This window comes from Bombus terrestris, unplaced genomic scaffold (genome assembly GCF_910591885.1).
Source record: "Bombus terrestris unplaced genomic scaffold, iyBomTerr1.2, whole genome shotgun sequence".
NCBI classification, from domain to species: Eukaryota; Metazoa; Arthropoda; class Insecta; order Hymenoptera; family Apidae; genus Bombus; species Bombus terrestris.
The window spans coordinates 5,674,366-5,687,883 of record NW_025963549.1 but is presented as its reverse complement, the minus strand read 5'-3'; positions in this window follow the sequence as shown (position 1 = coordinate 5,687,883).

The window sequence follows — 13,518 nt, the reverse complement described above, 5'->3', positions numbered from 1 at the left end:
ATGTCCCTATGTGCCAAACCGTTGGTTTGTGACATACCTTTACGCGTCCCTCGCTCGCTGCGCTCGCTCGAAAACTATAGCCTAACCTAAAACCAATCCCTCTTCCGTTCGTTATTCGATAAGGATGCGTCTTATTTTAAATTTTCGAACGTGTCGGATCGGTTGTGAGGTTGGACTAGATATCTACGAGCGAGCGGAGCGAGCGAGCAACGATTACAATTTCCAAGCTATACATATACCTTACATTGCCTTGCATATATTTCCTGTTATTGCCTAATTTTGTCAGCGATTTCGGACCACACGTTGCAGTGTACTATGTGAAAATATTACTATTTATGTAAAACTATTGATGAACTGTAAACTTTCGTCAGTACGCAGTTCGATAAAGACTTCCGGCTCCAGGGGCTGGTGCGAATATTTCAATGTCCCTATCTGCCAAACCGTTGGTTTGTGACACTCCTTTACGCGTCACGCGCTCGCTGCGCGCGCTCGAAACCCTCTTGCGTTCGTTATTCGATAAGGAGGCGACTTATTTTAAATTTTCGAACGTGTCGGATCGGTTGTGAGGTTGGACTAGATTTCTACGAGCGAGCGGAGCGAGCGAGTAACGATTACAATTTGCAAGCTATACATAAACCTAATATTGGCTTGCATATATTTCCTGTTATAGCCTAATTTAGTCAGCGATTTCGGACCACACGTTGCACTGTACTATGTGGAAATATTACTATTTATGTAAAACCATTGATAAACTGTAAACTGTCGTCAGTACGCAGATCGATAAAGACTTCCGGCTCCTCGGGCTGGTGCGAGTATTTCAATGTCCCTATGTGCCAAACCTTTGGTTTGTGACACACCTTTACGCGTCACCCGCTCGCTGCGCTCGCTCGAAATCTATAGCCTAACCAAAACCAAGCCCTCTTGCGTTCGTTACTCGGTAAGGAGGCGACTTATTTCAAATTTGCTAACGTTTCGGATCGGTTGTGAGGTTGGACTAGATTTCTACGAGCGAGCGGAGCGAGCGAGCAACGATTCCAATTTCCAAGCTATACATATACCTTATATTGCCTTGCATATGTTTCCTGTTATTGCCTAATATTGTCAACGATTTCGGACATCACGTTGCACTGTACTATGTGGAAATATTACTATTTATGTAAAACTATTGATAAACTGCTAACTTTTATCAGTACGCAGTTTGATAAAGACTTCCGGCTCCTCGGGCTGGTGCGAATATTTTAATGTCCCTATGTGCCAAACCGTTGGTTTGTGACACACCTTTACGCGTCCCTCGCTCGCTGCGCTCGCTCGAAATCTATAGCCTAACCAAAACCAAGCCCTCTTGCGTTCGTTACTCGGTAAGGAGGCGACTTATTTCAAATTTTCGAACGTGTCGGTTCGGTTGTGAGGTTGGACTAGATTTCTACGAGCGAGCGGAGCGAGCGAGTAACGATTACAATTTGCAAGCTATACATAAACCTAATATTGGCTTGCATATATTTCCTGTTATAGCCTAATTTAGTCAGCGATTTCGGACCACACGTTGCACTGTACTATGTGGAAATATTACTATTTATGTAAAACCATTGATAAACTGTAAACTGTCGTCAGTACGCAGATCGATAAAGACTTCCGGCTCCTCGGGCTGGTGCGAGTATTTCAATGTCCCTATGTGCCAAACCTTTGGTTTGTGACACACCTTTACGCGTCACCCGCTCGCTGCGCTCGCTCGAAATCTATAGCCTAACCTAAAACCAATCCCTCTTCCGTTCGTTATTCGATAAGGATGCGTGTTATTTTAAATTTTCGAACGTGTCGGATCGGTTGTGAGGTTGGACTAGATATCTACGAGCGAGCGGAGCGAGCGAGCAACGATTACAATTTCCAAGCTATACATATACCTTACATTGCCTTGCATATATTTCCAGTTATTGCCTAATTTTGTCAGCGATTTCGGACCACACGTTGCAGTGTACTATGTGAAAATATTACTATTTATGTAAAACTATTGATAAACTGTAAACTTTCGTCAGTACGCAGTTCGATAAAGACTTCCGGCTCCTCGGGCTGGTGCGAATATTTCAATGTCCCTATCTGCCAAACCGTTGGTTTGTGACACTCCTTTACGCGTCACGCGCTCGCTGCGCTCGCTCGAAACCCTCTTGCGTTCGTTATTCGATAAGGAGGCGACTTATTTCAAATTTGCTAACGTTTCGGATCGGTTGTGAGGTTGGACTAGATTTCTACGAGCGAGCGGAGCGAGCGAGCAACGATTCCAATTTCCAAGCTATACATATACCTTATATTGCCTTGCATATGTTTCCTGTTATTGCCTAATTTTGTCAACGATTTCGGACATCACGTTGCACTGTACTATGTGGAAATATTACTATTTATGTAAAACTATTGATAAACTGCTAACTTTTATCAGTACGCAGTTTGATAAAGACTTCCGGCTCCTCGGGCTGGTGCGAATATTTCAATGTCCCTATGTGCCAAACCGTTGGTTTGTGACACACCTTTACGCGTCCCTCGCTCGCTGCGCTCGCTCGAAAACTATAGCCTAACCTAAAACCAATCCCTCTTCCGTTCGTTATTCGATAAGGATGCGTCTTATTTTAAATTTTCGAACGTGTCGGATCGGTTGTGAGGTTGGACTAGATTTCTACGAGCGAGCGGAGCGAGCGAGTAACGATTACAATTTGCAAGCTATACATAAACCTAATATTGGCTTGCATATATTTCCTGTTATAGCCTAATTTAGTCAGCGATTTCGGACCACACGTTGCACTGTACTATGTGGAAATATTACTATTTATGTAAAACCATTGATAAACTGTAAACTGTCGTCAGTACGCAGATCGATAAAGACTTCCGGCTCCTCGGGCTGGTGCGAGTATTTCAATGTCCCTATGTGCCAAACCGTTGGTTTGTGACACACCTTTACACGTCACGCGCTCGCTGCGCTCGCTCGAAAACTATAGCCTAACCTAAAACCAATCCCTCTTGCGTTCGTTATTCGATAAGGAGGCGACTTATTTTAAATTTTCGAACGAGTCGGATCGGTTGTGAGGTTGGACTAGATTTCTACGAGCGAGCGGAGCGAGCGAGTAACGATTACAATTTGCAAGCTATACATAAACCTAATATTGGCTTGCATATATTTCCTGTTATAGCCTAATTTAGTCAGCGATTTCGGACCACACGTTGCACTGTACTATGTGGAAATATTACTATTTATGTAAAACCATTGATAAGCTGTAAACTGTCGTCAGTACGCAGATCGATAAAGACTTCCGGCTCCTCGGGCTGGTGCGAGTATTTCAATGTCCCTATGTGCCAAACCTTTGGTTTGTGACACACCTTTACGCGTCACCCGCTCGCTGCGCTCGCTCGAAATCTATAGCCTAACCAAAACCAAGCCCTCTTGCGTTCGTTACTCGGTAAGGAGGCGACTTATTTCAAATTTGCTAACGTTTCGGATCGGTTGTGAGGTTGGACTAGATTTCTACGAGCGAGCGGAGCGAGCGAGCAACGATTCCAATTTCCAAGCTATACATATACCTTATATTGCCTTGCATATGTTTCCTGTTATTGCCTAATTTTGTCAACGATTTCGGACATCACGTTGCACTGTACTATGTGGAAATATTACTATTTATGTAAAACTATTGATAAACTGCTAACTTTTATCAGTACGCAGTTTGATAAAGACTTCCGGCTCCTCGGGCTGGTGCGAATATTTTAATGTCCCTATGTGCCAAACCGTTGGTTTGTGACACACCTTTACGCGTCCCTCGCTCGCTGCGCTCGCTCGAAAACTATAGCCTAACCTAAAACCAATCCCTCTTCCGTTCGTTATTCGATAAGGATGCGTCTTATTTTAAATTTTCGAACGTGTCGGATCGGTTGTGAGGTTGGACTAGATATCTACGAGCGAGCGGAGCGAGCGAGCAACGATTACAATTTCCAAGCTATACATATACCTTACATTGTCTTGCATATATTTCCTGTTATTGCCTAATTTTGTCAGCGATTTCGGACCACACGTTGCAGTGTACTATGTGAAAATATTACTATTTATGTAAAACTATTGATGAACTGTAAACTTTCGTCAGTACGCAGTTCGATAAAGACTTCCGGCTCCAGGGGCTGGTGCGAATATTTCAATGTCCCTATCTGCCAAACCGTTGGTTTGTGACACTCCTTTACGCGTCACGCGCTCGCTGCGCGCGCTCGAAACCCTCTTGCGTTCGTTATTCGATAAGGTGGCGACTTATTTTAAATTTTCGAACGTGTCGGATCGGTTGTGAGGTTGGACTAGATTTCTACGAGCGAGCGGAGCGAGCGAGTAACGATTACAATTTGCAAGCTATACATAAACCTAATATTGGCTTGCATATATTTCCTGTTATAGCCTAATTTAGTCAGCGATTTCGGACCACACGTTGCACTGTACTATGTGGAAATATTACTATTTATGTAAAACCATTGATAAACTGTAAACTGTCGTCAGTACGCAGATCGATAAAGACTTCCGGCTCCTCGGGCTGGTGCGAGTATTTCAATGTCCCTATGTGCCAAACCTTTGGTTTGTGACACACCTTTACGCGTCACCCGCTCGCTGCGCTCGCTCGAAATCTATAGCCTAACCAAAACCAAGCCCTCTTGCGTTCGTTACTCGGTAAGGAGGCGACTTATTTCAAATTTGCTAACGTTTCGGATCGGTTGTGAGGTTGGACTAGATTTCTACGAGCGAGCGGAGCGAGCGAGCAACGATTCCAATTTCCAAGCTATACATATACCTTATATTGCCTTGCATATGTTTCCTGTTATTGCCTAATATTGTCAACGATTTCGGACATCACGTTGCACTGTACTATGTGGAAATATTACTATTTATGTAAAACTATTGATAAACTGCTAACTTTTATCAGTACGCAGTTTGATAAAGACTTCCGGCTCCTCGGGCTGGTGCGAATATTTTAATGTCCCTATGTGCCAAACCGTTGGTTTGTGACACACCTTTACGCGTCCCTCGCTCGCTGCGCTCGCTCGAAATCTATAGCCTAACCAAAACCAAGCCCTCTTGCGTTCGTTACTCGGTAAGGAGGCGACTTATTTCAAATTTTCGAACGTGTCGGATCGGTTGTGAGGTTGGACTAGATTTCTACGAGCGAGCGGAGCGAGCGAGTAACGATTACAATTTGCAAGCTATACATAAACCTAATATTGGCTTGCATATATTTCCTGTTATAGCCTAATTTAGTCAGCGATTTCGGACCACACGTTGCACTGTACTATGTGGAAATATTACTATTTATGTAAAACCATTGATAAACTGTAAACTGTCGTCAGTACGCAGATCGATAAAGACTTCCGGCTCCTCGGGCTGGTGCGAGTATTTCAATGTCCCTATGTGCCAAACCTTTGGTTTGTGACACACCTTTACGCGTCACCCGCTCGCTGCGCTCGCTCGAAATCTATAGCCTAACCTAAAACCAATCCCTCTTCCGTTCGTTATTCGATAAGGATGCGTGTTATTTTAAATTTTCGAACGTGTCGGATCGGTTGTGAGGTTGGACTAGATATCTACGAGCGAGCGGAGCGAGCGAGCAACGATTACAATTTCCAAGCTATACATATACCTTACATTGCCTTGCATATATTTCCAGTTATTGCCTAATTTTGTCAGCGATTTCGGACCACACGTTGCAGTGTACTATGTGAAAATATTACTATTTATGTAAAACTATTGATAAACTGTAAACTTTCGTCAGTACGCAGTTCGATAAAGACTTCCGGCTCCTCGGGCTGGTGCGAATATTTCAATGTCCCTATCTGCCAAACCGTTGGTTTGTGACACTCCTTTACGCGTCACGCGCTCGCTGCGCTCGCTCGAAACCCTCTTGCGTTCGTTATTCGATAAGGAGGCGACTTATTTCAAATTTGCTAACGTGTCGGATCGGTTGTGAGGTTGGACTAGATTTTTATGAGCGAGCGGAGCGAGCGAGCAACGATTCCAATTTCCAAGCTATACATATACCTTATATTGCCTTGCATATGTTTCCTGTTATTGCCTAATTTTGTCAACGATTTCGGACATCACGTTGCACTGTACTATGTGGAAATATTACTATTTATGTAAAACCATTGATAAACTGCTAACTTTTGTCAGTACGCAGTTTGATAAAGACTTCCGGCTCCTCGGGCTGGTGCGAATATTTCAATGTCCCTATGTGCCAAACCGTTGGTTTGTGACGCACCTTTACGCGTCCCTCGTTCGCTGCGCTCGCTCGAAAACTATAGCCTAACCTAAAACCAATCCCTCTTCCGTTCGTTATTCGATAAGGATGCGTCTTATTTTAAATTTTCGAACGTGTCGGATCGGTTGTGAGGTTGGACTAGATATCTACGAGCGAGCGGAGCGAGCGAGCAACGATTACAATTTCCAAGCTATACATATACCTTACATTGCCTTGCATATATTTCCTGTTATTGCCTAATTTTGTCAGCGATTTCGGACCACACGTTGCAGTGTACTATTTGAAAATATTACTATTTATGTAAAACTATTGATAAACTGTAAACTTTCGTCAGTACGCAGTTCGATAAAGACTTCCGGTTCCTCGGGCTGGTGCGAATATTTCAATGTCCCTATCTGCCAAACCGTTGGTTTGTGACACTCCTTTACGCGTCACGCGCTCGCTGCGCTCGCTCGAAAACTATAGCGCAACAAAACCAATCCCTCTTGCGTTCGTTATTCGATAAGGAGGCGATTTATTTCAAATTTGCTAACGTGTCGGATCGGTTGTGAGGTTGGACTAGATTTTTATGAGCGAGCGGAGCGAGCGTGCAACGATTACAATTTCCAAGCTGTACATATACCTTATATTGCCATGCATATGTTTCCTGTTATTGCCTAATTTTGTCAGCGATTTCGGACCACACGTTGCACTGTACTATGTGGGAATATTACTATTTATGTAAAACCATTGATAAACTGCTAACTTTTGTCAGTACGCAGTTTGATAAAGACTTCCGGCTCCTCGGGCTGGTGCGAATATTTCAATGTCCCTATGTGCCAAACCGTTGGTTTGTGACGCACCTTTACGCGTCCCTCGCTCGCTGCGCTCGCTCGAAAACTATCGCCTAACCAAAACCAAGCCCTCTTGCGTTCGTTACTCGGTAAGGAAGCGACTTATTTCAAATTTGCTAACGTTCCGGATCGGTTGTGAGGTTGGACTAGATTTCTACGAGCGAGCGGAGCGAGCGAGCAATGATTCCAATTTCCAAGCTATACATATACCTTATATTGCCTTGCATATGTTTCCTGTTATTGCCAAATTTTGTCAACGATTTCGGACATCACGTTGCACTGTACTATGTGGAAATATTACTATTTATGTAAAACCATTGATAAACTGCTAACTTTTGTCAGTACGCAGTTTGATAAAGACTTCCGGCTCCTCGGGCTGGTGCGAATATTTCAATGTCCCTATGTGCCAAACCGTTGGTTTGTGACGCACCTTTACGCGTCCCTCGTTCGCTGCGCTCGCTCGAAAACTATAGCCTAACCTAAAACCAATCCCTCTTCCGTTCGTTATTCGATAAGGATGCGTCTTATTTTAAATTTTCGAACGTGTCGGATCGGTTGTGAGGTTGGACTAGATATCTACGAGCGAGCGGAGCGAGCGAGCAACGATTACAATTTCCAAGCTATACATATACCTTACATTGCCTTGCATATATTTCCTGTTATTGCCTAATTTTGTCAATGATTTAGGAGCACACGTTGCACTGTACTATGTGAAAATATTACTATTTATGTAAAACTATTGATAAACTGTAAACTTTCGTCAGTACGCAGCTCGATAAAGACTTCCGGCTCCTCGGGCTGGTGCGAATATTTCAATGTCCCTATGTGCCAAACCTTTGGTTTGTGACACACCTTTACGCGTCACGTGCTCGCTGCGCTCGCTCGAAATCTATAGCCTAACCAAAACCAAGCCCTTTTGCGTTCGTTATTCGGTAAGGAGGCGACTTATTTCAAATTTGCTAACGTTTCGGATCGATTGTGAGGTTGGACTAGATTTCTACGAGCGAGCGGAGCGAGCGAGCAACGATTCCATATTTCCAAGCTATACATATACCTTATATTGCCTTGCATATGTTTCCTGTTATTGCCTAATTTTGTCAGCGATTTCGGACCACACGTTGCACTGTACTATGAGGAAATATTACTATTTATGTAAAACCATTGATAAACTGTAAACTGTCGTCAGTACGCAGATCGATAAAGACTTCCGGCTCCTCGGGCTGGTGCGAGTATTTCAATGTCCCTATGTGCCAAACCTTTGGTTTGTGACACACCTTTACGCGTCACCCGCTCGCTGCGCTCGCCCGAAATCTATAGCCTAACCAAAACCAAGCCCTCTTGCGTTCGTTACTCGGTAAGGAGGCGACTTATTTCAAATTTGCTAACGTTTCGGATCGGTTGTGAGGTTGGACTAGATTTCTACGAGCGAGCGGAGCGAGCGAGCAATGATTCCAATTTCCGAGCTATACATATACCTTATATTGCCTTGCATATGTTTCCTGTTATTGCCTAATTTTGTCAACGATTTCGGACATCACGTTGCACTGTACTATGTGGAAATATTACTATTTATGTAAAACTATTGATAAACTGCTAACTTTTGTCAGTACGCAGTTTGATAAAGACTTCCGGCTCCTCGGGCTGGTGCGAATATTTCAATGTCCCTATGTGCCAAACCGTTGGTTTGTGACGCACCTTTACGCGTCCCTCGTTCGCTGCGCTCGCTCGAAAACTATAGCCTAACCTAAAACCAATCCCTCTTCCGTTCGTTATTCGATAAGGATGCGTCTTATTTTAAATTTTCGAACGTGTCGGATCGGTTGTGAGGTTGGACTAGATATCTACGAGCGAGCGGAGCGAGCGAGCAACGATTACAATTTCCAAGCTATATATATACCTTACATTGCCTTGCATATATTTCCTGTTATTGCCTAATTTTGTCAGCGATTTCGGACCACACGTTGCAGTGTACTATGTGAAAATATTACTATTTATGTAAAACTATTGATAAACTGTAAACTTTCGTCAGTACGCAGTTCGATAAAGACTTCCCGTTCCTCGGGCTGGTGCGAATATTTCAATGTCCCTATCTGCCAAACCGTTGGTTTGTGACACTCCTTTACGCGTCACCAGCTCGCTGCGCTCGCTCGAAATCTATAGCCTAACCAGAACCAAGCCCTCTTGCGTTCGTTACTCGGTAAGGAGGCGACTTATTTCAAATTTGCTAACGTTTCGGATCGGTTGTGGGGTTGGACTAGATTTCTACGTGCGAGCGGAGCGAGCGAGCAACGATTCCAATTTCCAAGCTGTACATATACCTTACATTGCCTTATATATATTTCCTGTTGTAGCCTAATTTTGTCAGCGATTTCGGATCACACGTTGCACTGTACTATGTGGAAATACTACTATTTATGTAAAACTATTGATAAAGTGTAAACTTTTGTCAGTACGCAGTTCGATAAAGACTTCCGGCTCCTCGGGCTGGAGCGAATATTTCAATGTCCCTATGTTCCAAACCTTTGGTTTGTGACACAACTTTACGCGTCCCTCGCTCGCTGCGCTCGCTCGAAAACTATAACCTAACCTAAAACCAATTCCTCTTGCGATCGTTATTCGATAAGGATGCGTCCTATTTTAAATTTTCGAACGTGTCGTATCGGTTGTGAGGTTGAACTAGATTTCTACGAGCGAGCGGAGGGAGCGTGCAACGATTACAATTTCCAAGCTATACATATACCTTACATTGCCTTATATATATTTCCTGTTGTAGCCTAATTTTGTCAGCGATTTCGGATCACACGTTGCACTGTACTATGTGGAAATACTACTATTTATGTAAAACTATTGATAAAGTGTAAACTTTTGTCATTACCCGAGTTCGATAAAGACATCCGGCTCCTCGGGCTGGTGCGAGTATTTCAATGTCCCTATGTGCCAAACCGTTGGTTTGTGACACACCTTTACACGTCACGCGCTCGCTGCGCTCGCTCGAAAACTATAGCCTAACCTAAAACCAATCCCTCTTGCGTTCGTTATTCGATAAGGAGGCGACTTATTTTAAATTTTCGAACGAGTCGGATCGGTTGTGAGGTTGGACTAGATTTCTACGAGCGAGCGGAGCGAGCGAGTAACGATTACAATTTGCAAGCTATACATAAACCTAATATTGGCTTGCATATATTTCCTGTTATAGCCTAATTTAGTCAGCGATTTCGGACCACACGTTGCACTGTACTATGTGGAAATATTACTATTTATGTAAAACCATTGATAAGCTGTAAACTGTCGTCAGTACGCAGATCGATAAAGACTTCCGGCTCCTCGGGCTGGTGCGAGTATTTCAATGTCCCTATGTGCCAAACCTTTGATTTGTGACACACCTTTACGCGTCACCCGCTCGCTGCGCTCGCTCGAAATCTATAGCCTAACCAAAACCAAGCCCTCTTGCGTTCGTTACTCGGTAAGGAGGCGACTTATTTCAAATTTGCTAACGTTTCGGATCGGTTGTGAGGTTGGACTAGATTTCTACGAGCGAGCGGAGCGAGCGAGCAACGATTCCAATTTCCAAGCTATACATATACCTTATATTGCCTTGCATATGTTTCCTGTTATTGCCTAATTTTGTCAACGATTTCGGACATCACGTTGCACTGTACTATGTGGAAATATTACTATTTATGTAAAACTATTGATAAACTGCTAACTTTTATCAGTACGCAGTTTGATAAAGACTTCCGGCTCCTCGGGCTGGTGCGAATATTTTAATGTCCCTATGTGCCAAACCGTTGGTTTGTGACACACCTTTACGCGTCCCTCGCTCGCTGCGCTCGCTCGAAAACTATAGCCTAACCTAAAACCAATCCCTCTTCCGTTCGTTATTCGATAAGGATGCGTCTTATTTTAAATTTTCGAACGTGTCGGATCGGTTGTGAGGTTGGACTAGATATCTACGAGCGAGCGGAGCGAGCGAGCAACGATTACAATTTCCAAGCTATACATATACCTTACATTGCCTTGCATATATTTCCTGTTATTGCCTAATTTTGTCAGCGATTTCGGACCACACGTTGCAGTGTACTATGTGAAAATATTACTATTTATGTAAAACTATTGATGAACTGTAAACTTTCGTCAGTACGCAGTTCGATAAAGACTTCCGGCTCCAGGGGCTGGTGCGAATATTTCAATGTCCCTATCTGCCAAACCGTTGGTTTGTGACACTCCTTTACGCGTCACGCGCTCGCTGCGCGCGCTCGAAACCCACTTGCGTTCGTTATTCGATAAGGAGGCGACTTATTTTAAATTTTCGAACGTGTCGGATCGGTTGTGAGGTTGGACTAGATTTCTACGAGCGAGCGGAGCGAGCGAGCAACGATTCCAATTTCCAAGCTATACATATACCTTATATTGCCTTGCATATGTTTCCTGTTATTGCCTAATATTGTCAACGATTTCGGACATCACGTTGCACTGTACTATGTGGAAATATTACTATTTATGTAAAACTATTGATAAACTGCTAACTTTTATCAGTACGCAGTTTGATAAAGACTTCCGGCTCCTCGGGCTGGTGCGAATATTTTAATGTCCCTATGTGCCAAACCGTTGGTTTGTGACACACCTTTACGCGTCCCTCGCTCGCTGCGCTCGCTCGAAAACTATAGCCTAACCTAAAACCAATCCCTCTTCCGTTCGTTATTCGATAAGGATGCGTCTTATTTTAAATTTTCGAACGTGTCGGATCGGTTGTGAGGTTGGACTAGATTTCTACGAGCGAGCGGAGCGAGCGAGTAACGATTACAATTTGCAAGCTATACATAAACCTAATATTGGCTTGCATATATTTCCTGTTATAGCCTAATTTAGTCAGCGATTTCGGACCACACGTTGCACTGTACTATGTGGAAATATTACTATTTATGTAAAACCATTGATAAACTGTAAACTGTCGTCCGTACGCAGATCGATAAAGACTTCCGGCTCCTCGGGCTGGTGCGAGTATTTCAATGTCCCTATGTGCCAAACCTTTGGTTTGTGGCACACCTTTACGCGTCACCCGCTCGCTGCGCTCGCTCGAAATCTATAGCCTAACCTAAAACCAATCCCTCTTCCGTTCGTTATTCGATAAGGATGCGTGTTATTTTAAATTTTCGAACGTGTCGGTTCGGTTGTGAGGTTGGACTAGATATCTACGAGCGAGCGGAGCGAGCGAGCAACGATTACAATTTCCAAGCTATACATATACCTTACATTGCCTTGCATATATTTCCAGTTATTGCCTAATTTTGTCAGCGATTTCGGACCACACGTTGCAGTGTACTATGTGAAAATATTACTATTTATGTAAAACTATTGATAAACTGTAAACTTTCGTCAGTACGCAGTTCGATAAAGACTTCCGGCTCCTCGGGCTGGTGCGAATATTTCAATGTCCCTATCTGCCAAACCGTTGGTTTGTGACACTCCTTTACGCGTCACGCGCTCGCTGCGCTCGCTCGAAACCCTCTTGCGTTCGTTATTCGATAAGGAGGCGACTTATTTCAAATTTGCTAACGTGTCGGATCGGTTGTGAGGTTGGACTAGATTTTTATGAGCGAGCGGAGCGAGCGAGCAACGATTCCAATTGCCAAGCTATACATATACCTTATATTGCCTTGCATATTTTTCCTGTTATTGCCTAATTTTGTCAACGATTTCGGACATCACGTTGCACTGTACTATGTGGAAATATTACTATTTATGTAAAACTATTGATAAACTGCTAACTTTTATCAGTACGCAGTTTGATAAAGACTTCCGGCTCCTCGGGCTGGTGCGAATATTTCAATGTCCTTATGTGTCATACGGTTGGTTTGTGACACACCTTTACGCCTCCCTCGCTCGCTGCGCTCGCTCGATAACTATAGCCCTACCTAAAACCAATCACTCTTCTGTTCGTTATCCGATAACGTTGAGACATATTTCAAATTTGTGAATGTGTCGGATCGGTTTGGAGGTTGGACTAGATTTCTACGACTGAGCGGAGCGAGCGAGCAACGATTTCAATTTCCAAGCTATACATATACCTTACATTGCCTTGCATATATTTCCTGTAATTGCCTAATTTTGTCAGCGATTTCGGACCACACGTTGCAGTGTACTATGTGAAAATATTACTATTTATGTAAAACTATTGATAAACTGTAAACTTTCGTCAGTACGCAGTTCGATAAAGACTTCCGGCTCCAGGGGCTGGTGCGAATATTTCAATGTCCCTATCTGCCAAACCGTTGGTTTGTGACACTCCTTTACGCGTCACGCGCTCGCTGCGCGCGCTCGAAACCCTCTTGCGTTCGTTATTCGATAAGGAGGCGACTTATTTTAAATTTTCGAACGTGTCGGATCGGTTGTGAGGTTGGACTAGATTTCTACGAGCG